Below are 25,752 nucleotides of genomic sequence, written 5' to 3'. Positions count from 1 at the left end.
GGAGATCCGGTTCGCGCTGGAACTCAGCGAGCGGCGTGCAAGGAGGAAGCCGCGATTTCCAAGGCGGATTCCCTAATCTTGAGAGTGAGACTTCTAAGGACTCTGAGAGTTTGAGGCAGAGGCAGAACCGCTCTGAGCTGAGTGATGGGGAGGATATCAGCACCCAGCGCCGGTGGCGGGCGCGGGGCCGAGCGCGCGCATCCAGGGGCGCCTTGGGGACGGGGCGCGGAGAAGAGTTGCCGGGCGGAGAGAAAGGGTGGCGCTGGAAACCAAATGGCTTTCATCCCCTGGAGACAAAGAGGTGCCTTCTTTTGACAACAGCTGCCAGTGACACACACACCATACGGCGGGGCGGGCGGGGGAGGGGAGCCCGGGAGGAGAGCGTCTAAGGCGGGGACCGGCTCTGACTTTCAATAATGGGGTGGTTGCCATGGTGACGGGCCAGGCATCTGAAGGGGGACTGAAAGCACCCATTGTTCTGGGGCCCGGCTGCCTGCGTTGTGCCTGTTCCTAAGAGACACCTTTAGACACCTCCCTCCGTGCAGTGGCGGGCTGCGGCCGGCGGCTGGGAGCGCCTCCGCGGGAGTTTCACACCAGGGCCCCAGGCCGCAGATCGCAGCGCCATCGCGGCTGCACGCGCGCTGCATACGTAGAGCAGCGCCGCCTCCCAGGCACTATCCACCCGAAATCCGAGCGCGATGCGCGCCCGCCTGGGCCCAGACGCGCAGGACGGGACACGCAGCTCTGCCCACTCCCCGCTGTCCCGGGGAGACTTCGAATAACAGTGCGGAGCAGGACCTGATGACTCCACAGATAACTCGCTGAGGTCTGGGGCGAGGGCACTCGGGAAAGCCCCGCAGAGTCACTTCGCAGTCGTGCTGGAAGGAAAAGCAGGACAGAATCACAGGATAAAGAAGATTAAAAGTAACACGGCAGCGTTGCAGTGTTAATTGTAAGAGCAAGCAGCTGGAAACAACCTAAAAGTCCGTCCCTGGGGGCTGGGTGAATGATATGGGGCGCATCCCTCTGCGGGAACACTAAGCTGCCATTAAAGAGTACATACAGGGCAGCTGTATTTGCTGAGACGTGGAAAATTTCCCGTGTATTTTAAGTAATAAAGTGCAGAACAGTGTGAGTAGGGGTGTGTGTATGTGGTATGTGTGTTTGCATCTCTGGAAGTGGTTGCTTCTTAGGATGGTCACTGGGACTAGGAGTGGAGGAGAGAAAGAAAACTTGCTTTTCACCATACTAGAATCTTCCGCACCTTTTGAATTTTGCCGTTTATACTATGTCTTACCTGTAAAGAAAAAAGAACTTTGAAATAAAATTGCATTTGCTTGAACACTGTCTAATGAGATGTGCCACTTTCCATAAAGCATCTGAACTCATTTTTAGTGCTTTAATAGATATTATTTTTTAAAATATATATGCACAAATGCCATTAGCCCACAGATATGTAAAGGTAGTGGCAGTGGCAAGTTAGAGATGAAAATATACACTTATTTCCTGCCTTCCTGTGGTGCAGAGATGGACGGAGCCGGCTGTCATTCAAGGAGCCTGCTGTATAACCCATCTATTATTATATCACGTTAATCACAGGGCCTTCACATTAAACAAACATGACATTAGGGAAATTTTCCTAGTTACAAAATGGTATATAATCAGTGAAATGGACTACTGAACACCAAATGTCATGGATGATTTTTTTTTTTTTGAGAGGAGTCAAGCTGCCACCCAGGCTGGAGTGCAATGGTGCGATCTCTGCTCACTGCAACCGCCGCCTCCCGGGTTCAAGTGATTCTTCTGCCTCAGCCTCTGGAGTAGCTGGGACTACAGGCGCCCACCACCACGCCCAGCTAATTTTATTTTATTTTATTTTATTTTATTTGTATTTTTAGTAGAGATGGGGTTTCGCCATGTTGGTCAGGCTGATCTTGAACCCCTGACCTCAGGTGATCCACCTGCCTCGACCTCCCAAAGTGCTGGGATTACAGGTGGGAGCTACCGCACCTGGCCATGGATATTATTTCTACACAGATAAAAATAATCATTACTTAGCAATGACTTCAGTGACCAATGATAGTAAGTTAACATCTATTGAGCATTTACTGTGTGCCTTATTGAGCACTGGGTTTAGAGTTTGATATGCAGGCCGGGAACATTGGCTCACGCCTGTAATCCCAGCACTTTGGGAGGCCGAGGAGGGTGGATCACTTGAGGTCAGGAGTTGAAGACCAGCTTGGCCAACATGGTGAAACCCCGTCTCTACTAAAAATACAAAATTAGCTGGCCATGGTGGCATGGGCCTGTAGTCCCAGCTACTTGGGAGGCTAAGGCAGGAGAATCACTTGAACCTGGGAGGCTGAGGCTGCAGTGAGCCAAGAGGGCAATATATTGAGACTCAGTCTAAAAAAAAAAAAAGAGTTTGATATGCATTATTTTAATCTTCAAAACAATTTCCCTATTTCACAAATGAAGAAACAGAAACATTCTTCAGTTTACCTGATATCACACAACCAAGAAAGCCACAGTCTGATTTTGAATTCACATCTGACTGACTCTAAAACTTAAGTTTTTAACCTCTACCCTACCTATTACTTTTAAAATTATAGTGAAAATTCAGGCTCGGTATGACTGTCTGTAATCCTGTAGTTTCACGAATTGAATAAAAGGTGTCTAAAGGTTGAGAACTAGATTTCCTTTGAGGAAACAGTTGCAAAGTATAGCAGGTATAGCTGATGTAGTCTTCATCTCAGTCCATAACTAAAGTTTGATTGGAATCCAGTCAAGCTCATTTGTTTGTGTTGTCTACGGCTGCTTCTCTGCTACTATGGCAGAGTTGAGTACTTGTAACAACCAAAGATATTGACTAAATGGACCTTTACAGAAATGCTTGCTGATCCTTGTTCTAGAGTGATGGTCATGTACTCAGAAAGGCAAAAGAGAACAAAACTTTTAGAATTTAAAAATACCAGCCCCATTCTAAATGTGTTATTTTCATATTCACCCAAGTACTCCATTCCTGTTCAAAATCCTGTATTCAGGCTAGGGGTGTTGGCTCACACCTGTAATCCCAGCACTTTGGGAGGCCGAGGTGGGTGATCATTTTAGGTCAGGAGTTCAAGAGCAGCTTGGCCAATATGGTGAGACTCCCATCTCTACTAAAAATACAAAAATTAGTCAGGCATGGTGGTGAGTGCCTTCTAATCCCAGCTACTTGGGAGGCTGAGGTCGGAGAATTGCTTAAACCCAGGAGGCAGAAGTTGCAGTGAGCCGAGATCGTGCCACTGTACTCCAGCCTGGGCAAGAGAGTGAGACTCCAACTCAAAAACAAAAACAAAATTGCATATTCAGTGCTGACCTAAAGAGCTTTAGCATTTGGGGAAATAGCACCCGTTTTTAACAGGATGAATATGGTATGGATTTCATTCAACCACAAAGCCTCTTTTTTATGCTTGATTGGAGCCAAAAGGCTGAGAAGCAATAGGGTTCTTCTTTGGTTTCGTTTTTTGGTTGGTTTTTCTGTGAGAAGGAGCTAGCTTACCTATGAGCACACATCCTTTGCTCCTGAGTCTGTTCTTAAGCAAAGACTTTCCAGGAAAAGAAATAAGCCAAGGATAGATGATGTTTTGCCAAAATGAAGTAATTATTGTGGCTTGAGATATATATATATATACCGTACTTGGAACCGACTTAGAGAGATGATTGCCAGTTTTCCTTAGATTTCAAATAACAGTGCTCCTTTTTAAAAAGTTTTAATGGCTCTAGAAAACATACAGAATATTGTGTGAATTTGTAGAAGAGGACAGGGCTCTCTGTCAGGACTGTGGCCACCAACTGCAGGGTGGAACTTTCAGTGAAACTGATGTGATGCCAGAGAGGTGGCAGTTGCTCCTTGTTGCACAACCAGAAATCCAAGGTTATGCTTATGGACATCACCTGCTTCTAAGAGCCAAAAGCTGTAGGTGTCTTTAGGCAGCATGCCAGATGGCTTTGAAATTTTGTTTCTTTAAGCTGGGAAGAACTCTCTAGAAGCTCCTCCACCCAGCTAACAGTTGACCTGTGTTGGCTTGTTTAAAACACTCATGAAATTGGCCACAGTACAAAACTCTTATGAAGCACTGGGCTTACCAGTAGAAACAGAGTACATCTATGTAATTATGGTAGAGCTATCACTACTCAATATCACTTGTAGGTCTAGGCAAATACTAATTTTAGCTAATAAAAATAAGGTTCTGATTATAGAATCTGGGTGGTGGGTATATGGGTGTTTACTGTACATTTATTTTTTCTTTTCTCTCTTTCTTATTCTATTTTTTATTTTTTATATTTTTTGGAGATAGAGTCTCTCTCTGTTGGCCAGGCTGGAGTTCAGTGGCTCACTGCAGGCTCCACCTGCTGTGCTGTGCAAGCCATCCTCCCACCTCAGCCTCCTGAGTAGATGGACTACAGGTGTGCACCACAACACCCGGCTAATTTTTATTTATTTATTTATTTATTTTGAGATGAAGTCTCACTCTGTCACCCAGGCTGGAGTGCAGTGACACTCACCACAGCCTCTACCACCTGGATTCAAGCGATTCTTGTGTCTCAGCCTCCCAAGTAGCTGGGACTACAGGCATGCACCACCACACCTGGCTACTTTTTGTATTTTTAGTAGAGACAGGGTTTTACCATGTTGTCCAGGCTAGTCTCTAACACTTGGGCTTAAGTGATCCTCCCACCTCAGCCTCCCAAAGTGCTGGGATTGCAGGTGTGAGCCACTGCACCCAGTCATTTACTGTGATGTCTTACAAATTTCCTATATGTTTGAAGTTTTTTCTAACCAAATGCTGGGAAAAAATTAGATTCCGGTCTGAAAGCTGTCTTTTCTCCAGTTTTCTGGAAGACAAAACAAGATTGAGAAAATATTAAAACTTAGGTAAAAACATATATATCCTCTCCCCCAAAAATACCTCAATTAAGATCGTAAGGATTCTATGAGTAATAAAAATACAAAATAAGATTCATAAGCTATGATAATGTTAATGATCTTTTCCTAAGCCTTGAAAACACTTTGGGAAAAACATTTGGACATTTCCTAATAAAATAATTCCCAGGATTATTCTTAAATTATCAATGAATAATAGTAAGACTAATTGTGTGTGTAAGCGGAATGTTCTCCTCCCATTCAGACTTAAATTGCCATTACTTAATTGTTTCTAACTCCCAAGTAGACCTCTTTGAACACTTTCATCTCCTGAAAGTTACCAAAAAGCCTCAACCCATGAGGATGTTGAAGTTCCCTCTTTCATTTTCTCTCATCTCCCTAATAAGCATCCATTGCCATCTCTTGCTACGGCTGCCAAACTACCCCCGAGCTTCTACTCAGTCCACCTCTCAGCCTTTTCTGCATACATGTAAACAAGCAGAGTAGAATAGGAAGTGACTACTGAACATTGTATGTTTGACTAATTAGACCTAATGAATTTTCTTAGCTTACTGGTATTTTTATATTAATATACTGATATTTCATATTCATATACTATTACACCCTAAACCTAATCCCCCGCTCCACAAAAAGTCTCTCAAGTACATAAGGAGCTACGTATTTAGCTTAATAAGAAAAAAGAAAGAATTTGAAGAAGAGAAAATGAAAATAACAATAAAAAGTGAAATTGAAAACTGATCAAGCAAAAAAGAGAGAAAGTAAGGGAGATGGGGAGAGTTAATACGTACAAAAAAATAGAAAGAATGAATAAGACCTAGTATTTGGTAGCACAACAGGGTGACCATGGTCAATAATAATTTAATTATACATTTTAAAAAATACTGAAAGAGGGGCAGGGCACAGGGGCTTACGCCTGTAATCCCAGAACTTGAGAGGCCAAGGTGGAAAGATCATTTATTTGAGGGCAGGAGTTTGAGACCAGCCTGACCAACATGGTGAAACCCCATCTCTACTAAAAAACAAAAATTAGCCAGGCATGTTGGCTGGCACCTATAATCTGAGCTACGTGGGAAGCTGAGGCAGGAGAATTGCTAGAACCCAGGAGGCAGAAGTTGCAGTGAGCTGAGATCACGCCACCATACTCCAGCCTGAGCAACAGAGCAAGACTCCATCTGAAAAATAAATAAACAAAATAAAAATTACTAAAAGAGTATAATTGGGTTGCTTGTAACATAAAGGATAAATGCTTCAGGGCATGGGTACCCCATTAATTAATTAATTTATTTATTTATTTATTCATTCATTAATTTATTTATGTGTTTTTTTGAGACAGTCTCGCTCTGTTACCCAGGCTGGAGTACAATGCCACAATCTCGGCTTACTGCAACCTCCACCTCCTAGGTTCAAGCGATTCTCCTGCCTCAGCCTCCCGAGTAGCTGGGACTATAGGCGTGCACCACCAGGCCCAGCTAATTTTTCTAGTTTCAGTAGAGATGCGGTTTTACCATGTTGGCCAGGGTGGTCTCGATCTCTTGACCTCGTGATCAGCCCGCCTCGACCTCCCAAAGTGCTGGGATTACAGGCGTGAGCCACTAGACCTGGCCAGATACCAGATTTTACATGATCTGATTATCATGCACTGCCTGCCTGCATCAAAACATCTCATGTCCTCCATAAATATATACACTTGCTATGTACCCACAAAAATTAAAATTAAAAATTAAAAAGGGGGAAAGTAAAGTAAAAATAAAAAGAATAAGAAAGATACAACCATGAATACAGGAGAGATTAAAGATATAAATGTTTACTTCACAAAATTATGTGGCAGCAAATATGATGATCTAGGGGAAATGGGTAACTTCCAGGTAGCATATGAATTACCAGAAGTGACCCAAAAGAAAATGGAAAATCTGAATGGTCCATTATCATAGAAGAAATCGGAAAGGTTATTAGACATGTTTCATTAGAAGAAGAGGAAACAAGTCCGGCATGGTGACTCAAACCTGTAATCCCAGCACTTTGGAATGCTGAGGTGAGCTGAGGTGAGCAGAGGTGAGCAGATCACTTGAGGTCAGGAGTTCGAGACCAGCCTGGCCAACATGGTGAAACCCTGTCTCTACTAAAAATACAAAAATTAGCCAAGCATGGTGGTGCATGCCTGTAATCCCAGCTACTCGGGAGGCTGAGGCAAGAAAATTGTTTGAACCTGTGAGGTGGAGGTTGCAGCGAGCTGAGATCACACCACTGCATTCCAGCCTGGGTGAGAGAGTGAGACTCTGTCTCAAAAAAAAAAAAAAAGAGGTAGTATAAAAACTGTTATCAAAGTGATCTCCATGGAATGAGAGCAGAATAATACAAAACAAGCAGCAACAGAGAGCAGAGGATAGAAAATAACTTTTAGAAATTTAAAATATGACTATCTACATAAAAAACTCAGTAAAACATTTGGGAGAGTATATCTAGGAAATCTCCCAGAAAGTATAGAAACAAAGAAAAAAGTATAGAAAACAGAAGATAACATATAAGAGAAATAGAAGACCATTTCAGGAAGTCTAATTTTTATTTTATTTTATTTTATGAGAGAGAGTCTCACTCTATCATCCAGGCTAGAGTGCAGTGGAGCGATCTCCGCTCACTGCAACCTCTGCCTCCTGGGTTCAAGACATTCTCCTGCCTCAACCTCCTGAGTAGCTGGGACTACAGGTGCACACCACCATGCCTTGCTAATGTTTTGTATTTTTTGGTAGAGACGGGATTTTGCCATGTTGGCCAGGCTGGTCACCAACTCCTGGCCCTCAAGTGATCTGCCCGCTTCAGCTTCCCAAAGTGCTGGGATTATAAGCATGAGCTACTGCACCTGGCCCTTATCAATAGGAATGTTATTGTAAGTAGAGAAAAGGAAGTTGTTTTGGTTTTTTTTTTTTTTTAACTGGTAAATTTCCTAGTACTGAAGGGAAGTAAATCACTGAGTATCTAAATTGAAATAAATCAATGAGTGCCTAGGTCAAAGAATGAAAATCAACCACAGTAAAACAAAGAAACAACTAAAACCTACATGGATGCAAATTTTTTAAAGTGGAGAAAAAAGAAAAGGAGGAGGTGGGGAGGAATTGATAGGTTGCCTGGTGCCTTTGACCAGGTAGGGAATAGGAAAGAGAAGTTATATAACGTAGTTCTATTGAAGAATGAAGGAAGAATGATTTGAGTACATAGAAACCTGAGCAAATGAACGAACAAAAAGTAATCATTAACTTCAGGAAAAACAGACAGTAACACAAGAAAACAAATGTCGTCATAGCATATTAATTGGCTCATCAGTGAACATAATTTAATCGTTATAAACTCCATCAACACTGGGACTTTATTTGGATTACTAATGAATCTCTAGCACCTACAGTAGTGCCTGACACATAGTATGCTCTCAAAAAAATATTGATGAATTAATGAATGAGTACTGAATAATAACATTAATGGCGATATAATGACTAGAAGAATGTGGGAGGAGAAGGTTTAGAAAGGCTGACGCTTTCTCCTGTATAATAGAAAATCCGTAAGTAAAGTAACAACAACAACAAAAAAGTAGGGATGGGGTGAGTCAAGAAATAATTGTAAAAGAATATGGAAGTATAATCCTGAAATAAATAGCTAGAAGAGTTGCAAGTGTCTGGCCTTGGGGCGTGGGATTTAGTGGGTGTGGGTGGGCAGAGAATCTTATTTTCTTCATTATAATCTTTGTAATATAAAGAGAGACAAACTGAAATGGCCCTGGGGCTTCCTTTCCTCCACCACTGCACCCCTCCAATAATTTATCGAGAAGTTAGCTGAGCAGGTCTGAATTAGCTCAACAGAAGAACCAGCAGCCTCTGGCTGATAATAAGAGCTCAACTCTGGAGGCTCCTCAGCTCAACTTCTTCTCCCCAAGGAGGTTCCCACTGTTGCCTAACTGACTCAACATTCCCTGCAACTTTCCAACTCCCCTATAAACATGCAAAACAGCATGGGGTGGAATTCTTCTCCTAGAGCTCTTTCTGCTGTAGAATGGCTGTGCCCAGGCACATCTCTAGGTGAGAAAATTAGAGTTGTGAGCACTGAAGATTCCCTGCCTGTCAATGTCCCAGTGAGCCTTGTTTTTTTTTTTTTTGTTTTTTTTTGTTTTTTTTTGTTTTTTTTTTTGAGGCGGAGTCTCGCTCTGTCGCCCAGGCTGGAGTGCAGTGGCCGGATCTCGGCTCACTGCAAGCCCCACCTCCCGGGTTCACGCCATTCTCCTGCCTCAGCCTCCCGAGCAGCTGGGACTAGAGGCGCCCACCACCACGCCCGGCTAGTTTTTTGTATTTTTTAGTAGAGACGGGGTTTCACCGTGTTAGCCAGGATGGTCTCGATCTCCTGACCTCGTGATCCACCCGTCTCGGCCTCCCAAAGTGCTGGGATTACAGGCTTGAGCCACCGCGCCCGGCCGAGCCTTGTTTTAAATATGTATGCAGTCTGTGCCTTTTAGGACACATTGTACTGTTTTACTTTGTAAGCCAAATATGTTGTACTGCTTTGGTTAAAAATAAAAAACTAACTTTTACTGGAAAAACTTGATATCACATGTAAAAGAAAGAAATTTGACCCTTACCTTATACAATATACAAAAATTACCTTGAAATGGATCAAAAGGCCGGGCGCGGTGGCTCAAGCCTGTAATCCCAGCACTTTGGGAGGCCGAGACGGGCGGATCACAAGGTCAGGAGATCGAGACCATCCTGGCGAACACGGTGAAACCCCGTCTCTACTAAAAAAATACAAAAAACTAGCCGGGCGAGGTGGCGGGCGCCTGTAGTCCCAGCTACTCGGGAGGCTGAGGCAGGAGAATGGCGTAAACCCGGGAGGCGGAGCTTGCAGTGAGCTGAGATCCGGCCACTGCACTCCAGCCTGGGCGACAGAGCGAGACTCCGTCTCAAAAAAAAAACCAAAAAAAAAAAAAAAAAAAAGAAATGGATCAAAACCTCAGTGTGAGACAGAAGCTATGAAACTCATAGAAGAAAACATAGGAGAAGTGTCATGTCTTTGGATTTAGCAAGGATTTCCTGGATATGATACCTAGAGCACAGGCAACAAAAGAAAGAATAGATAAATTGGACATCAAAATTAAAACTTTCAGCCAGGTATGGTGGCTCACACCTATAATCCCAGCACTTTGGAAGGCCAAGGTAGATTACCTGAAGTCAGGAGTTTGAGACCAGCCTGGCCAACATGATGAAACCCATCTCTACTAAAAATACAAAAAATTCCCCAGGCATGGTGACACAAGCCTGTAATCCCAGCTACGCAGGAGGCTGAGGCAGGAGAATCATTTGAACTTGGGAGGCAGAGGTTATAGTGAGTGGAGATCACGCTATTGCAATCCAGCCTGGGCAGCAGAGAGTGACTCCATCTCAAAAAAAAAAAAAAAAAAAATTAAAACTTTCATGCATGAAAGGACACAATCAACAGAGTGAAAAGACAATCCACGGAATAGGAGAAAATATCAACATGCCATATGTCTGATAAGGGGTTAACATCCAGAATACATACAGAACTCCTATAACTCAACAACAGAAAAAACCTGCTTGCCTATAAGAATGGGCAATGGACTGAATAGGCATTGTTCCAAAGAAGATATACAAATGCCAATTATATCTCAATCAGGGTGAGAGAAAAAATAAAAACAAAACAAAATAACAAATAGCCAATAAGCACGTAAAAAGTGCTCAGCATCACTAATCATTAGGGAAATGCAAAGCCAAGCCACAGTGAGATGTCATCTTCTAGCCATTAGGATGGCTACTATTAAAAAAAATATCAGACAGAAAATTACAAATGTTGATGAGGATGTGAAGAAATTGGAACTTTTGTACAATGTTGGTGGAAATGTAAAATGGTGTAGCCACTATGGAGAATAGCATGGTAGTTTCTCAAAAAATTAAAAATAGAATTACTATGTGATTCAGCACTTCCACTTCTTGGTATATACCTCAAGGGATTAAAAGCAGGTAAGTGGGAGCTAAGTTATGGGTATGCAAAGGCATACAGAATGGTATAATTGACAATAGAGAATCAGAAAGGGGGAGGCTGGGAGGTGGGGAGGGATGTAAAACTACCTATTGGGTACAATGCACACTACTCAGGTGATGGATGCACTAAAATCCTAGACTTCATCCCATGCAATTCATCCATGTAACCAAACTCACATGTACCCCTAAAGCCACTGGAATATATATATATATATATAAAAAGAAAGCAGGAACTCGGAGAGATATTTGTACACTTATGTCTATAGCTCCATTATTTGCAATTGCCAAAAGGTAGAAGCAACCTATGTGTCCACTGAGGATAAATGGATGAACAAAATGTGGTATTATTTTGTGGTAATATGTGGTGCAATAAAATATTATAGAGCCTTTAAAAAGAAGGAAATTCTGACAAATGCTATTATTGGGATGAACTTTAAGGACATTATGCTAAGTGAAATAAGACAGTCACAAAAAGGCAAAACTGTATAATTACGTTTATATAAAGTGTCTAGATTAGGCAAATTCATAGAAATAGAGGAGAAAGACAACTGCCAGGAGCTAGGAGGAGGGGAAAATAGGGTGCTGCTTGATAAGTATAACATTTCAGTTTTGCAAGAGGAAAAGCTCTGGAGATTGATTGTACAACAATGTGAATACACTTAACGCTGCTAAACTGTGTGCTCAAAAATGTTAAGACAGCAAATTTTGCTATGTATATTTTTTCCACAATTGATTTTTTTTTTTTTTTTTTTTTTTTGAGACAGGGTCTCACTTTGTCGCCCAGGCTGTAATCATGGCTCACTGCATCTTTGACCTCCTGGGCTCAAGTGATCCTCCCACCTCAGCCTCCCCATAGCTGTGTGTGCCACTGCGCCTGGATAATTATTTTTTTGTAAAGATGGGGTCTCACTATGTTGCACAGGCTGGTCTCGAACTCTTGGGCTCAAGTGATCTTTCTACGTTGGCCTTCCAAAGTGCTGGGATTACAGGCATGTGCTACAGCACCCAGCCCTAAAATGTTTTTAAATTAACTCAAAATGGATTAAAGATCTTAATGTAAAAGCTAAAACTATAAAACTCTTAGAAGGAAACATAGGTGCAAGTCTGTGTGACTTTGGATTAGGCAGTAGTTTCTTAGGTGTGACACCGAAAGAATGGGCAGCAAAGAAAAATAGAAATATTGTACTTTATTCAAGTTAAATAGATACTATCAAGAAGGCAAAGAGACAATCCAAAAAATGGGGGATAATATTTGCAAATCACGTGTCAGGTAAGGGACTAGCATCTAGAATATTTAAAGAACATTTATAATTCAACAGGAAAAAGATAAATAACCAATTTTAAAATGTGCAAAGCATTTATATAGACATTTCTCTGAAGAAAATATTCAAGTGGCCAATAGGTGGAGGAAAAGATGCCCCAAATCATCAGTCAACAGGGAAATGGCAATGAAAACCATTTATACCTGTTAAGAAGGTTATAATCAAAAGAGAAGAGAAGAGAAAAGAAGGAAGGAGAAAAAGAAAGCAGAAACTGTTAGTGAGGATGTGAAGAAATTGTAACCCCGTAGCTCACACCTGTAGTCCCAGCACTTTAGGGAGCCCGAGGCAGGAGGTTCACTTGAGGTCAGGAGTTCCAGGCCAGTCTGGGCAACACAGTGAGACCCTCATCTCTACAAAAAATAAAAAAATTAAAAATTAGCTGTGTGTGGTGGCATGTGCCTGTAGTCCCAGTGACTCAGGTGGCAGAGGTGGGAGGATCCCCTGAGCCCAGGAAGTGGAGGCTGCAATGAGCCGTGATCGTGCTCCACTGCATGACAGAGCAAGATGTCATCTCTACAAAAATAAATAAAGAATTGGAGCCTTCATCTATTGCTTTTGGGAATGTAAAATGGTGCAGTGGCTGTATAAAACAGTTTGGTGGGTCTTCAATAAGTTAAACATAGAATTGCCATATGAGAGCCCATACCTGATGGCTGGCCCCGCCCCACATACCCAGCCCAGCGCCTTCTCTGCACCAGGAAGCCAAGCTGTCCAGCAGGCAGGCCACGGCCAGACCACCGAGAAGCCACAGTGGGCCACATCCAATGTCTTCATGAAGTTTGACTAGCTTCATGTTTAAGGAGGTCTTCCATGGGTTTGCCCAGAGCTGTGATGGCTTATTGACAAGGAAGGCCCAGCCTCACTGGGGAAGAACCACATGGTGAACAGCTAGAGGGCGAGATGAGCCAGGCCCCCAGGGCCCATCGACTTCTCCATGCTGCTCACTGTGTCTGGGGAGCAGCTGAACTGTATGGACCCTGAGGATGTGATCTGTAACACTTCAATGAGGAAGCCTCAACTTCAGGTTTTATCCAGGAAGCCTATCACTGTGACCACCTCACACACCAGCAAATGGGCGAGTTATACCCGGAGGTGCCTGTTGACAAGAAAGGCAACTTCAACTATGTGGAGTTCACCTGCATTCTCAAACACCACACCAAGGACAGAGATCACTAGGCCATCCCAGTCATCCTGACACCCAGGCCCTGTTCCCAGTCAACCCACCCCACACATACACTCTGTACCAGCTCCATGCCCACGACCCTGCAAGACCCTCTCAGAGGGTCCCCACTTTAAGAGGTTAGGATCCCAGCTCCCAGTGGAGGAAATGGGCCAAGAAATGTGAATGCCAGGCAAGGAGCACACTACGGAGCTGAGGCCAGTGTTTCTACAATGACCCCAGGGCCGGGGGAGGGAGTCTCGGTCCCCTCCAAGGAAAGACCACCTTCTGGGGAGATGGGCCAAAGACAGGAACTGGAGGCACCAAGGGAAGGCTCCTCAAGAGAGCCCAGGCCTTGGCCGAGGCCTGCCCATTCCTGGGCTGCCCTCTAGGAGGAAGGGGCCTTGAGTTGTAGGATATGACCCACTTCACATGCATTCTCACATAAACACAAGCTCACCAAGGTCCCCTCTCAAAGGACAGGATGCCAGATCCCTCCCCTGCACTCTGTCCGGCACCAGAGCACACCCACACACAGCACACTACCCACAGTGGGAGTGTACTCACAAGGACACAGAGGGAGGGACATCCGACCCAGGGGAGGCAGAATCTCCAACAGAGGGCTGAGCACTGAAAAGAAAAAGAAAGAAAGAATTACTGTGTAAACCAGCAGTTCCACTCTTAGGTACAGGCCCAAGAGAATTGAAAACATATGTTCACACAAAAACTTGTGCACAAATGTTTACAACAGCATTATTCGCAACAGCACAAAACTGGAGATAACCCAAATGTCCATCAACCAATGAATGGAGACACAAAATGTGATATATTCATGCAGTGGGCTACTATTCAGTCATAAAAAGGAATGAAATGCTGCTCCAGGCTACATCAGGACAAACTTTGAAAACATGATGCTAAGTTGACTGGGTGTGGTAATCCCAGCACTTTGGGATGCGGAGAAGGTCAGATCACCTGAGGTCGGGAGTTCAAGACTAGCCTGGCTAACATGGTGAAACCCCATCTCTACTAAAAATATAAAAATTAGCCGAGCATGGTGGTGGGCTCCTATAATCCCAGCTACTCGGGAGGCTGAGGCAGGAGAATTGCTTGAATCCAGGAGGCAGAGGTTGCAGTGAGTGGACATTGTGCCGCTGCACTCCAGCCTGGGTGACAGAGTGAGACTCTGTCTTAAAAAACAAACAAACAAACAAGTTACACGAAGTGAATGGAGACAGACGCCAAAGACCACGTATTATCTGATTCTATTTCTGTGAAATGTACAGAATGGGAAAGTCCATTGAACAGAAAGTAGATTTGTGGTTGCTAGGGAATAGGGAGGGGAGAAAATTGCCACTAATTACTTATAGGTACAGGGTTTCTTTTCGGGTGATGAAAATGTTCTAGAGTTGATAGTGGTGGTGATGGTTGCACAACATGTTCACTATAACTAAAACCACTAAAGTGTATACTTCAAAATGGGTGAATTTTATGTCATATAATTTGTTTGATTTTTTAAAATGAAAAAAATATTATGGGGATGGATTTAAAATTACCAAAAAAATCCCAAATAAAATAATCATTCATTATACCATTATCTAGTATTAACCCTGTTAAGCATATTTACTTCTATAAATTATTTATATGTGTACAAACAATAAGTCTTCATAATTTAAATAATGTAGTTTATATAAAGAAGTTTGAAGATGAAAAAAATCACTCCAAATCTCATCAATTATTACCATTAGGGAAATGTTAGTTCTAGATATAGCACACACCTGCTGACACACACACACCCCCCCCTAAAAGAAGAGAAAGGTTTTATTAGAATAGGATTAAGTATAAGATATTATTTTAAAGTATATGATTTAATTGTATTCGCATTTGATAGAGTAAAAAGAAAGTGAAACACATCTAGAAGAACTGTTGAATTTTCAAGTAAATGCTTCTGCACAATAAAATATGTTGTTAAAAATCTTCTAGGTTTAAAGAGTTGGAGACAGAGAAGGAGGGAGAGAGAAAGGAGAGGCAAAAAATGCTAGAGATTATTAAAAATAAAGCTAGTGTCTATTTTTAAAAACTCTATGGTTCCATTTCAGGTAGCAGCCAGTGTTCTGCTTTGGAAGATGAGGGCATAGCTTTTACTCTCTCCCAGCCCCCGGGTTTGTTTGTTTGTTTATTGATGTGGAGTTTCCTTCTTGTCTCCCAGGCTGCAGTCCAATGGCACAGTCTCCGCTCACTGCAACCTCTACCTCCCAGGTTCAAGCGATTCTCCTGCCTCAGCCTCCCGAGTAGACCACGGCTGGCTAATTTTTGTATTTTTAGTAGAGATGGGGTTTCACCACGTTGGTAAGGCTGGTCTCGAACTCCTGACCTCAGCTAATCCTGGAATTACAGGAGTGAGCCACCGTGCCCAGTCCAGCCCCCATGTTTTATGCCCTCTGTGGTATCATTAGTTATATTGCTATTCTCATATTATTGTCCAGGTTTGTATCAGTCACATGCTCCGATGTAATAATAATCCAATAGGTGGTCATTCTTGAGCTGGATTTTATGGAGTTTGTGCTCACAGCCAGTTTTGGTTTGTTTGTTTTTTAACGGTGGCTTCTGCATTTCTGGATTGTTTGTGGTGATTCATCTTGAAATCATCTGGATTTCATTGTGAAGCAGTTTGTTTTTTTCCTAAGAAGAACGCATGGTTTTGTATTTCCTGATATTTCTCATGCCTGTGAATGTCTTCCTATTGACTTTGCTCATGAAAACATTTTGCCTGGCTATTAATTCTTGGGTCATAGGTTTTGTTTTTTGATTAGAATTTTCTAACTACAACTCCTTTGACCTGGGGTTTTAAGCACTGTTATGTCCCTCTTTTGGGTAATTTCATTTTATGTCTAAATCCCTAGAGACTTCTTTCCTTATCCTTTAAATTCACAGGAGATATCTTGGAGATGAGAGTTTATCAAGTTCTCTGGCACGTTGTATTATGCTGTATTTTGTATACTCTGCAGATTTAGTTTTTTCTTCAGTTTTAGTTGTGTCATCTTATGTGACATAGTTTAACATAACTACTTTCTACTTCTTGGGTTCTTTGTACATATGTTGGATTATCTTTATCTGTCTTCCATATGTTTTAGATTCCCCAGTTATTTTACTGTCTTTGTCTTATTCATCTACATTTGCTATGATTATTTCCAGCCTTTCCCCTTTGTCATTCATTTCTTTATTAAGGCTGTTTATTCTTGTTGTTGTTCTTTCTAATTTATTTATTTATTTATCTGAGACAGGGTCTCAATCTGTCATTCTCGATCGTGATTGTGCAGTGGCACAATCACGGCTCATTGCAGCCTCAACCTCCCAGGCTCAGGTGATCCTCCCACCTCAGCCTCCTGAGCAGCTGGGAATACAGTTGTGTGCCACCACACCTGGCTAATTTTTGTATTTTTTGTAGAGACAGGGTTTCGCCATGTTGCCCAGGCTGGTCTCAAAATCCTGGGCTTAAACAATCCATCTGCCTCGGCTTACCAAGGTGCTAGGATTACAGGCATTAGTCACTGTGCCAGGCCTCTAATTAATTTATTCTATAATAATGTTGACTTGGACCTCGGTTACTTCCTAGTTCTGAATTCCCCCTCTCTTTTTTTTTTTTTTGAGACGGAGTCTTGCTCTGCCACCCAGGCTGGAGTGTAGTGGCCGGATCTCAGCTCACTGCAAGCTCCACCTCCCGGGTTTATGCCATTCTCCTGCCTCAGCCTCCCGAATAGCTGGGACTACAGGCGCCCGCCTCGTCGCCCGGCTAGTTTTTTGTATTTTTAAGTAGAGACAGGGTTTCACCGTATTAGCCAGGATGGTCTCAATCTCCTGACCTCGTGATCCGCCGGTCTCGGCCTCCCAAAGTGCTGGGATTACAGGCTTGAGCCACCGTGCCCAGCCCCCAATTCCCCCTCTCTGTGTCATCTTTGAGCTTGTTTTATTGTGTTAATATTCTTTTTTTTTTTTTTTTTTTGCGATGGGGTCTCACTCTGTTGACCAGACTGGAGTGCAGAGGCACGAACTTGGCTTACTGCAACCTCCGCCTCCTGGGCTCAAGTGATTCTCCTGCCTCGGTCTCCCAAGTAGCTGGGATTATAGGTGTGTGCCACTGTGCCCAGCGAATTTTTGTATTTTCGGTAGAGATGGGGATTCCCTATGTTGTCCAGGCTGCCCTTTAACTCCTGACCTCAAGTGATCCACCTGCCTCAGCCTCCCAAAATGCTGGGATTACAGATTTGAGCCACCGCACCCAGCCAAAGACATTTTTTTCTTTTCCTTGCATTATATATATATTTTTTCCCAGTTGGACCTTTCTCTGCTTTTTTTTGGCGGCCGGCCTGGGGTGGGGGTGTGGCTGTAAGAACATTTATCTCCTGTATACCATGGTGAAAATGAAAAATGGTGCAGCTGCGCTTTGGAAAATGGTTTGGTCATGCCTCAATACGCTAAACATAAGAGTTATCAAATGATCCAGTTTAACTCATAGCTATATACCCAAGCGAATTCAAAACATGTCCACACAAAAACCTGTACATAGCAGCATTATTAAAAATGGCTAAAAAAGTAGAAATAATCAAATATCCATTAACAAATGAATGTATGAACAGAAGGTTGTGTATTCATACAATGGGCTGTAATCCAGGCATAAAAAAGAATGCATTCAGATACATACTGCAGCAGGATACACTTTGAAAGCATTATGCTATGTGAAAGAAGCCAGGTACCAAAGACAACGTATTGTATGATTGCATTTATGTGAAATACCCAGAAGTGGTTGGATTCGCTATATAATTAAAGGTGGGGCTGAGAGGATTTGCTGGCACATTGGTTGGGAGGTATGGGAGAAAGGAGAGCCAAGAACGACTTTGAAGTTGTTGGCCTCAGCACCTGGCAAGAATGAGACTGCTACTCTCTACCAAGATGAACAGGACCAGAGGAGCAGGGACAGGTGAAATATTAGAAGGTTGGCTTGGGACGGGTTAAATTTGAGATGCTTCCAAGTGGAGCAGTTGAGGAGTGTGGTGTAATAAAGAATATATCTTTGTTCTGGGTCTCTGGCACACAGCTTCAAAAAACTCTTGGAATTTCCTGAGTGACAGCGACAGGAATGCGCTTGTTATGCTAATGAGGTGACTCGAGGCCTTAGATGGCTTCAGGATGGGGGCTGGTCACCAGAAAGAACTGCCTTGTGAATAGAGGGTTTGCAACTTTGGGTCAGCCTCATCCCTGGGAGGGGAGGGTGGCTGGAGATGGAGTTCAATCCCATAGCCTGGGGACAAAAATCAATGAAAACCCTGGACACCAAGGTTGGGATGCACTTCCTGGTTGATGATCAGTCACGTGACAGGAGAGGGCACAGAAGCTCTGCACTCCTTCCCAGACCTCACCCTGTGTGCATCCTTTATAGGAAGTATAGCACCTTCAGTCAGCTCTGTCCATCATGTTAGGGAATTACTGAACCTGAGGGCGTCACAGTAAGGGAGGAGACCACCCTTCATATTGTCTTATGCCCAATTTCTTATGCCTCCAAAGAAAGAAGAAGTAAAAACTAAAAGGCAGAAATGAAATCCACAGGCAGACAGCCTGGCGCCACACTCTGGGCCTGGTAGTTAAAGATCGACCCCGACCTAATCGGTTATGTTATCTGTAGATTACAGACATTGTATAGAAAAGCACTGTGAAAATTGCTGTCCTGTTCTGTTCCATTCTAATTACTGGTGCATGCAGCCCCCAGTCATGTACCCCCTGCTTGCTCAATCGATCATGACCCTCTCATGCAGACCCCCTTAGAGTTGTGAGCTCTTAAAAGGGACAGGAATTGCTCACTCGGGGAGCTCGGTTGCTGGAGACATGAGTATTGCCAAAGTTCTTGGCTGAATAAAGCCCTTCCTTCTTTAACTCTGTGTCTGAGGGGTTTTGTCTGCGGCTTGTCCTGCTATAACAAGTATCCCTGAATTTATAGCAGGTGGCCTGGGTGTCAGAGGTGTGTGAACCAGAGCAACTCTATCTTGAATAGGAGCTGGGTAAAATGAGGCTGGGACCTACTGGGCTGCATTCCCGGACAGTTAAGGCATTCTAAGTCACAGGATGAGATAGAAGGTCGGTACAAGATACAGGTCATAAAGACCTTGCTGATAAAACAGCTTGCGGTAAAGGAGCCGGCTCTAACCCACCAAAACCAAGATGGCAACAAGAGTGACTTCTGGTCGTCCTCACTGCTACACTCCCACCAGAGCCATGACAGTTTACAAATGCCATGGCAATGTCAGGAAGTTACCCTATATGGTCTAAAAAAGGGAGGTATGAATAATCCACCCCTCGTTTAGCATATCATCAAAAAATAACCATAAAAATGGGCAACCAGCAGCATTCGGTGCTGCTCTGTCTATAGAGTAGCCATTCTTTTACTCATTTACTTTCCTAATAAACTTGCTTTCATTTTACTCTGTGGACTTGCCCTGAATCCTTTTTGGCATGAGATCTAAGAACCCTCTCTTGGGGTCTGGATCGGGACTGCTTTCCTGTAACATGGGGACCCCACTGTGGCTGCTGTCCCTTTAATTTGTGATTGAATGGTATTGCAATGTGCCTAGTTGTTGCAGGAGCAGGTGGATGGAGATGGGATGAGGGGTTGGCTGGCATTTAGCTCAGGGATCCAGGGAAGCAGTCAAGGCTAGAGAGAAAGTGTTGTGAGCTATGAGCACATGAAGGCTGTTTGAAGGCCCAAGACTGGATGAAGCTTTCTTGTGTGTGTGTGTGTGTGTGTGTGTGTGTGTGTGTGTTCCAATACAACTTTATTTTTAGACCCTGAAATGTGAATTTCATAGGATTTTCATGTGTCATAAAATGTTCTTTTTTTCCAGCCATTTAAAAAATGTAAAAACCTATGACATTATATTAAGTCATAATGAAAGAAGTCAACCACAAAGGATCATATATTGTATGATTCCATTTATATAAAGTGTCCAGAATAGGGAAACCCACAGAGAAAGAAAGTAGATTAGTGGTTTCCCAGGACTGGGAGAGATAGAGAGACTGGAGGTGTGAGGTTTCTTTTGGTGGTGATGAAAATGTTCTACAAAGTAATTGTGGTGATGTTCACACAACCATGAATATACTAAAAGCACTGAATTATACATGTTAAAATGGGTGAGTTGGGCCAGGTGCAGTGGTTCACACCTGTAATCCCAGCACTTAGGGAGGTTGAAGCAGGTGGATCACTTGAGGTCAGGAGTTTGAAACCAGCCTGGCCAACATGGTGAAACCCTGTCTCTACTAAAAATACAAAAAAAAAAAAAAAAAAGAAAGAAAGAAAGAAAGAAAGAAAGAAAAAAATTAGCCAGGTGCGGTGGTGGGCGTCTGTAATCCCAACTACTCAGGAGGCTGAGGCAGGAGAATTGCTGGAACCCAGGAGGTGAAGGTTACAGTGAGCCAAGATTGTACCACTGTACTTCGATATACTATGATGTACTACGATGTACTACTGTACTACGATGCACTGTACTACGAAGCTTCCTAAGGAGTGAGTATAGACAGAAAAGAGATATCTGAGGCCATGCCAACATTCAGAAATGAGAAAAGGCCAGGTGTAGTGGCTCACACCTATAATCCCAATGCTTTGGGAGGCAAGCCGGGAGGAGTTTGAGACCAACCTGGGCAACACAGCAAGATCCTGTCTCTACCAACAATTTTACAACTTAGCTGGGCATTGTGTGATGCATGCCTGGAGTTCCGGCTACTCAGGAGGCTGAGGCAGGAGGATCACTTGAGCCCAGGAGTCCAAGGTCGCAGTTAGTTATGATTGTGCTACTATAATCAGCCTGGGTGACAGCACAAGACCCTCTCTCATTAAAAAAATTTTTTTTTTTTTTTTTTTTGAGATAGAGTCTCGCTCTGTTGCCCAGGCTGGAGTGCAGTGGTGCGATCTCGGCTCACTACAAGCTCCGCCTCCCGGGTTCACGCCATTCTCTTGCCTCAGCCTCCCGAGCAGCTGGGACTACAGGCGTCTGCCACCGCGCCTGGCTAATTTTTTGTATTTTTAGTAGAGACGGGGTTTCACTGTGTTAGCCAGGATGTTCTCGATCTCCTGACCTCGTGATCTGCCCGTCTCAGCCTCCCAAAGTGCTGGGATTACAGGCATGAGCCACCGCACCCGGCCTTCAATAAAAATTTTTTTAAATTAAAAAAATAAAGCAAGGAAGATGAGGAGGAAGCAGCAAAGGAGACTGGAAAAGAGCAGCCAGAAGGGAAAACCAGACAACCATTGTCCCTGGAAAAGATAAACTGTGTCCAATGTTGCTGATAGGCTAAGTCAAGGGGAGACTGGGGATTTTTCATTCCATTTAACAATGTGGAGGTTCTAGGAGATTAAGATGAAAGAAGATTAAATGGAGTGATGAAGCACAAGAAAGAATGGGAGGTGAGAGATTAAAGCAACTCATGCAACAGTTTTACTATAAAGAGAAGAAGAGAACTACGACAATGGCTGGAGGAGGGCATCGGTCTGTTTTCTGAAAGGCAGAATGAGCAGAAGGTTCATATGCAGACAGAAATGACCCAGGAGGAAGGGAAACATTTACACAGAAGAGGGACCTGGATCAGGGCAAGCAGGGTGAGTGAGAGGGGAGCTGGGACAGGGTCCCATGCACCGTGCCAGCCCCGGTGACAGCGAGACACAGTTCACCCACAGTGCAGGAGACAAGACACAGTACACGGCAGAGAGGGCTGTGTGGGCGCAGTGCCAGGTGCCTACAGAAACTCTGCTCTAATTACTGTTGTCACAGTTTGGATGATCTAGAAGTAGACACTGAGACAGAGATGTTTATCAGAGATCAACACCTATGAACAGAAAGCAAGAGTAGGCAGAGGAAGAAGGCAAACTCGGAGGCGGGCCCAATACAGCTTGACCGGCCCAGCGGGGCACTCTGGAGGTTGCATTGCCTACTAGGGTTGTCCTTCTGTGGGCTGTCCTCTGCAGCCAACTTCCCTGGCCCATTCTGCAGCCTAAATATGCTGGGATTCTTTGGGTTCTCCCAGTAAGAGGCTGTTGTACAGGTGTGGCCATGCTCGATGCCAGCTGTGCACCCCTGGGGTATCCTGAGGACTGTGCCTCTTCCGGTCCACTAGGTCTTGTAGCTGCCTCAGAGAGCTGTGTGTCCAGGGCCACTCATCATTGGATCTGCTGCCATGTACATTGGTTCAATATCTCTGATCCAGGAAGAGGGACATTTGGGACAGGAAGAGGGATGCGTGGTGTGCAGGGTGGGTATCTAGCAGGCTACACGTGGAAAGAGCAAGAGAAAGATCACGAAAATGAATGGGCTGGGCATGGTGGCACACACCTATAATCCCAGCACTTTGGGAGGCTGAGGCGGGTAGATCACCTGAGGTCAAGAGTTTGAGCAACCTGTCTCTACTAAAAATAGAAAAATTAGCCAAGTGTGGTGGTGGGTGCTTGTAATCCCAGCTATTCAGGAGGCTGGGGCAGGAGAATCGCTTGAGCCCACGAGGCAGAGGTTGCAGTGAATCAAGATTGTGCCACTGCACTCCAGACTGGGCAACAGAGCGAGACTCCATTTCAAAAAAAAAAAAAAAAAAGAAATGGAAGATGGACCAAATTAGATGAACCAAATCCCAAGAACAGCCTCATGAATCAAGACTAGGTCACTCTCAGCTCTCCACTGAAATGACCTCTCTTGGGGCAAATGTGGCTTACTGTCCATAGCCATGAACTGCTCATTAGGTCATCCCCAGGCCCTGTGACGTGGGAAATCTTTCCTTGGTCTGTGCATCTTCTGTTTGGCTCTCTGGACCCACCCCCATCTCTTCCCTGCCCTGACCTTTGCTCTGGGAGGCTGACCTGTACAAGTTAGTCAGTTCCCTCCCTCTTTGGGTTGGGTTCAGTCAATAGGGAGTACCATCAGGAAATGGGAAGCAAGGAGGAGAGTGAGGCCAGAGTATTTGTTCCTCTGACTCTCCTGTGATGCCACCCTAGGCTAGCTGTGCCCTTGGACAGTAAGTCATTGGTTCTCTCAAAGCAGCTTAATCCGCATGACTCTCCTTCAGGCTACAGGCATGCTTTCCCCCCTATTCTCTCAGACTCCATTCTACAGAGTCCTGTCTAGTCTTTGCATAGTTTGCTTTTACCCTACCCATATTTTGGGAATTCGTCCCTTTGCAAATAAACCCTTCTCAAATATTACATTTCTTGTCCCTGCCTTCTAAGTCTTGATCTGCTGCCAGAGCAGCTGGGAGTGGAGGACAAAAAGAACTGGGCGCAGAAACTGTAGTCAGAGGAGAGTAGGTATCAGTGAGGACCCTTGCAGGTGCCATGGTCAAAACCCAGGAGACTGTGGGAAACAGAAACCATAGGCTTATGTAACTCAAGAGCACATAGGCCATCTTTCTGCAGATACAACTGATCTAAGGATGGAAATACTTCCTCAAGGCCCTGTCTCTTGTTTCAACTGCTGCTTTTGCTCAAAGTGTTTGTTTTACTCATAGGCAAGCTCTGGTTTTGAGGAGGCAAAGATGGCTAAAGGCAACACGCTGACTAAAGGCTTCAGCCAAAGATGACTAAAGGCTTTAGCACTGATCCCATAGAAAGGAAGAATCTCTTTCCTAGCAGCACCAGCAGAAGTCCTGAGTCTTTCACTGATTGGCTTGATTTGGGTCACAAGCTCGTTCTGAACCAATCATGATGACCAGGGCATGGTGTCACAGAATTGTCCAGACTTGGTTCATCTGCCCAGCTCTGTGGTGGGAGGTGGTGGACGGCCAACCTCGCTTGCAACACATAGTGTGAGTTCTCTGTAAGGAAGAAGAGCTCTATCACCGGCAGTGGGGTAGAAAAATGATCTAGGACAGCAGAAGTGAAAGCTCTCACAGTTCAGTGTAAGTGACTTCAGGGTGGAGGTATCAGTAGCGGCTTTTGGGAATTCTGCGAAACTGCTATACTCCTTTCCCCTGGAGGTAGGTGATAGAACAACATGGCCCTGTTTCCACACTTGGTGGTCGGCCTGACAGATGGTCAAATTGGGACAGGTAGGTTCTAGGGGATTGTGAATTGCTTTGAAGTTTGACACTATCCCCTAAAATGAGAAATGACTTCGGGCCTCCAAGTCTGTTTAGATATCTCACAAGCAATGCTATCAACAGTGTGAGGCTCTGAGAGCCACAGCAAGGGAGACTCAAGTGAATGCACCCTCAGCCCAGCAAGAAGAGCCCCAGTCCAAGAACTGTAGGGCCCAGCAGGCAGAGGCAGATATGTAGGGGCTCAGCCCCTACGAGCTTCCACCTGGCTGCCCTCCCTGGAGCCTACACAGTTACATCATGAGGCAGTGCCATGAAGCCTCATTGGAACCCTGCACTTTGAGTTTCACTCTCCTTCAAGGAATTCTCTTGGACCCACTGCACTGATTTTATTTTTGCCGTACCAGTTCATGTAAGAAACTCTACCTGGTCAAGAGAACCTTATGCGGTGACTCATGTCCTTAATTCCAGCACTTTGGGAGACCCAAGCAGGAGGATCCCTTGAGGCTAGGAGTTCCAGATCAGCCTGGGCAACATAGGGAGACCCTGTCTCAAAACAAAATTTTAAAATTAGCCAGGCATGGTGGCATGAACCTGTAGTCTCAGTTGCTTGGGGGGCTGAGGGAGGATGATCACTTGAGCCTAGGAGATTGAAACTGCAGTGAGCTATGATTGTGCCACTACACTCCAGCAGCCTGGACAAGACCCTGCCTCTTAAAAAAAAAAACCCCAAAAAACAAAAACAAACCCTAAGCTCAGCCTTCCTCACCCCCACCATGCTAGTGCTAATGGTCTCACTGTGGGGAGTGGGATGTCCAGTTCGTGGCTGGTTCTACTGGGGCAGGACCAAAATTTCAGGCAACTATAGCCACCTTATGGAGAGGACTTCCCATGCTTCTAAGATAGTTCATTCTGCCAATTGCCCTGCTAAATCTACATTTTTGCAGAGCTGTGAAGAGTATGTGTCTCCTGTTCTGTCTTCCATTTGCTCCATCAAATTCTCAATTTTCCCTCACAAGGTAGCTATGGAGTGAAGGTGTGTTGGGGGCTGTGAGCCAGGAGTTAATGGGCCTCCAACCCTCCAGGAGCCAGAGAAGAGTCCAGAAGCCAGGAAACGACAGGACATGGGGCTCACTCAGTCTGGCTATGGGGACTGTCGGCAGGAAAATGGCCCTGGCCACATGGAAGGTCATCTTGCTTGTCAGTCAGACCTGCTGAGCCAGAAGATATCCAGAAATGAATGGGCAA

At 44.2% G+C, this 25,752-nt stretch overlaps 2 long non-coding RNA genes across 2 annotated transcripts in view; both read right to left on the bottom strand.

The window, feature by feature from the left end:
• Positions 1 to 685: 685 nt before the first annotated feature.
• Positions 686 to 9,588, bottom strand: LOC117095538. Its single transcript, XR_004442071.1, has 4 exons — positions 9,572 to 9,588; positions 4,782 to 4,881; positions 1,265 to 1,297; positions 686 to 878 (listed from the first exon to the last, which is right to left on the bottom strand). It is a non-coding gene; the product is annotated as an uncharacterized LOC117095538 (long non-coding RNA).
• Positions 9,589 to 12,597: 3,009 nt separating this feature from the next.
• LOC117095527 overlaps positions 12,598 to 25,752 on the bottom strand; it is an 84,315-nt gene continuing 71,160 nt past the window's right edge. The window contains exons 2-4 of the long non-coding RNA XR_004442061.1: positions 14,014 to 14,076; positions 12,960 to 13,383; positions 12,598 to 12,637 (exon numbers count right to left, since the gene is read on the bottom strand). This is a non-coding gene — a long non-coding RNA (uncharacterized LOC117095527). The remainder of the gene's footprint in view (positions 12,638 to 12,959; positions 13,384 to 14,013; positions 14,077 to 25,752) is intronic.

The sequence above is a fragment of the Trachypithecus francoisi genome, unplaced genomic scaffold (genome assembly GCF_009764315.1).
Source record: "Trachypithecus francoisi isolate TF-2019V2 unplaced genomic scaffold, Tfra_2.0 Contig01440, whole genome shotgun sequence".
In the NCBI taxonomy this organism is placed as follows: domain Eukaryota; kingdom Metazoa; phylum Chordata; class Mammalia; order Primates; family Cercopithecidae; genus Trachypithecus; species Trachypithecus francoisi.
The sequence above is the reverse complement of the archived record's forward strand: the minus strand, read 5'-3'. Positions and strand labels throughout refer to the sequence as shown.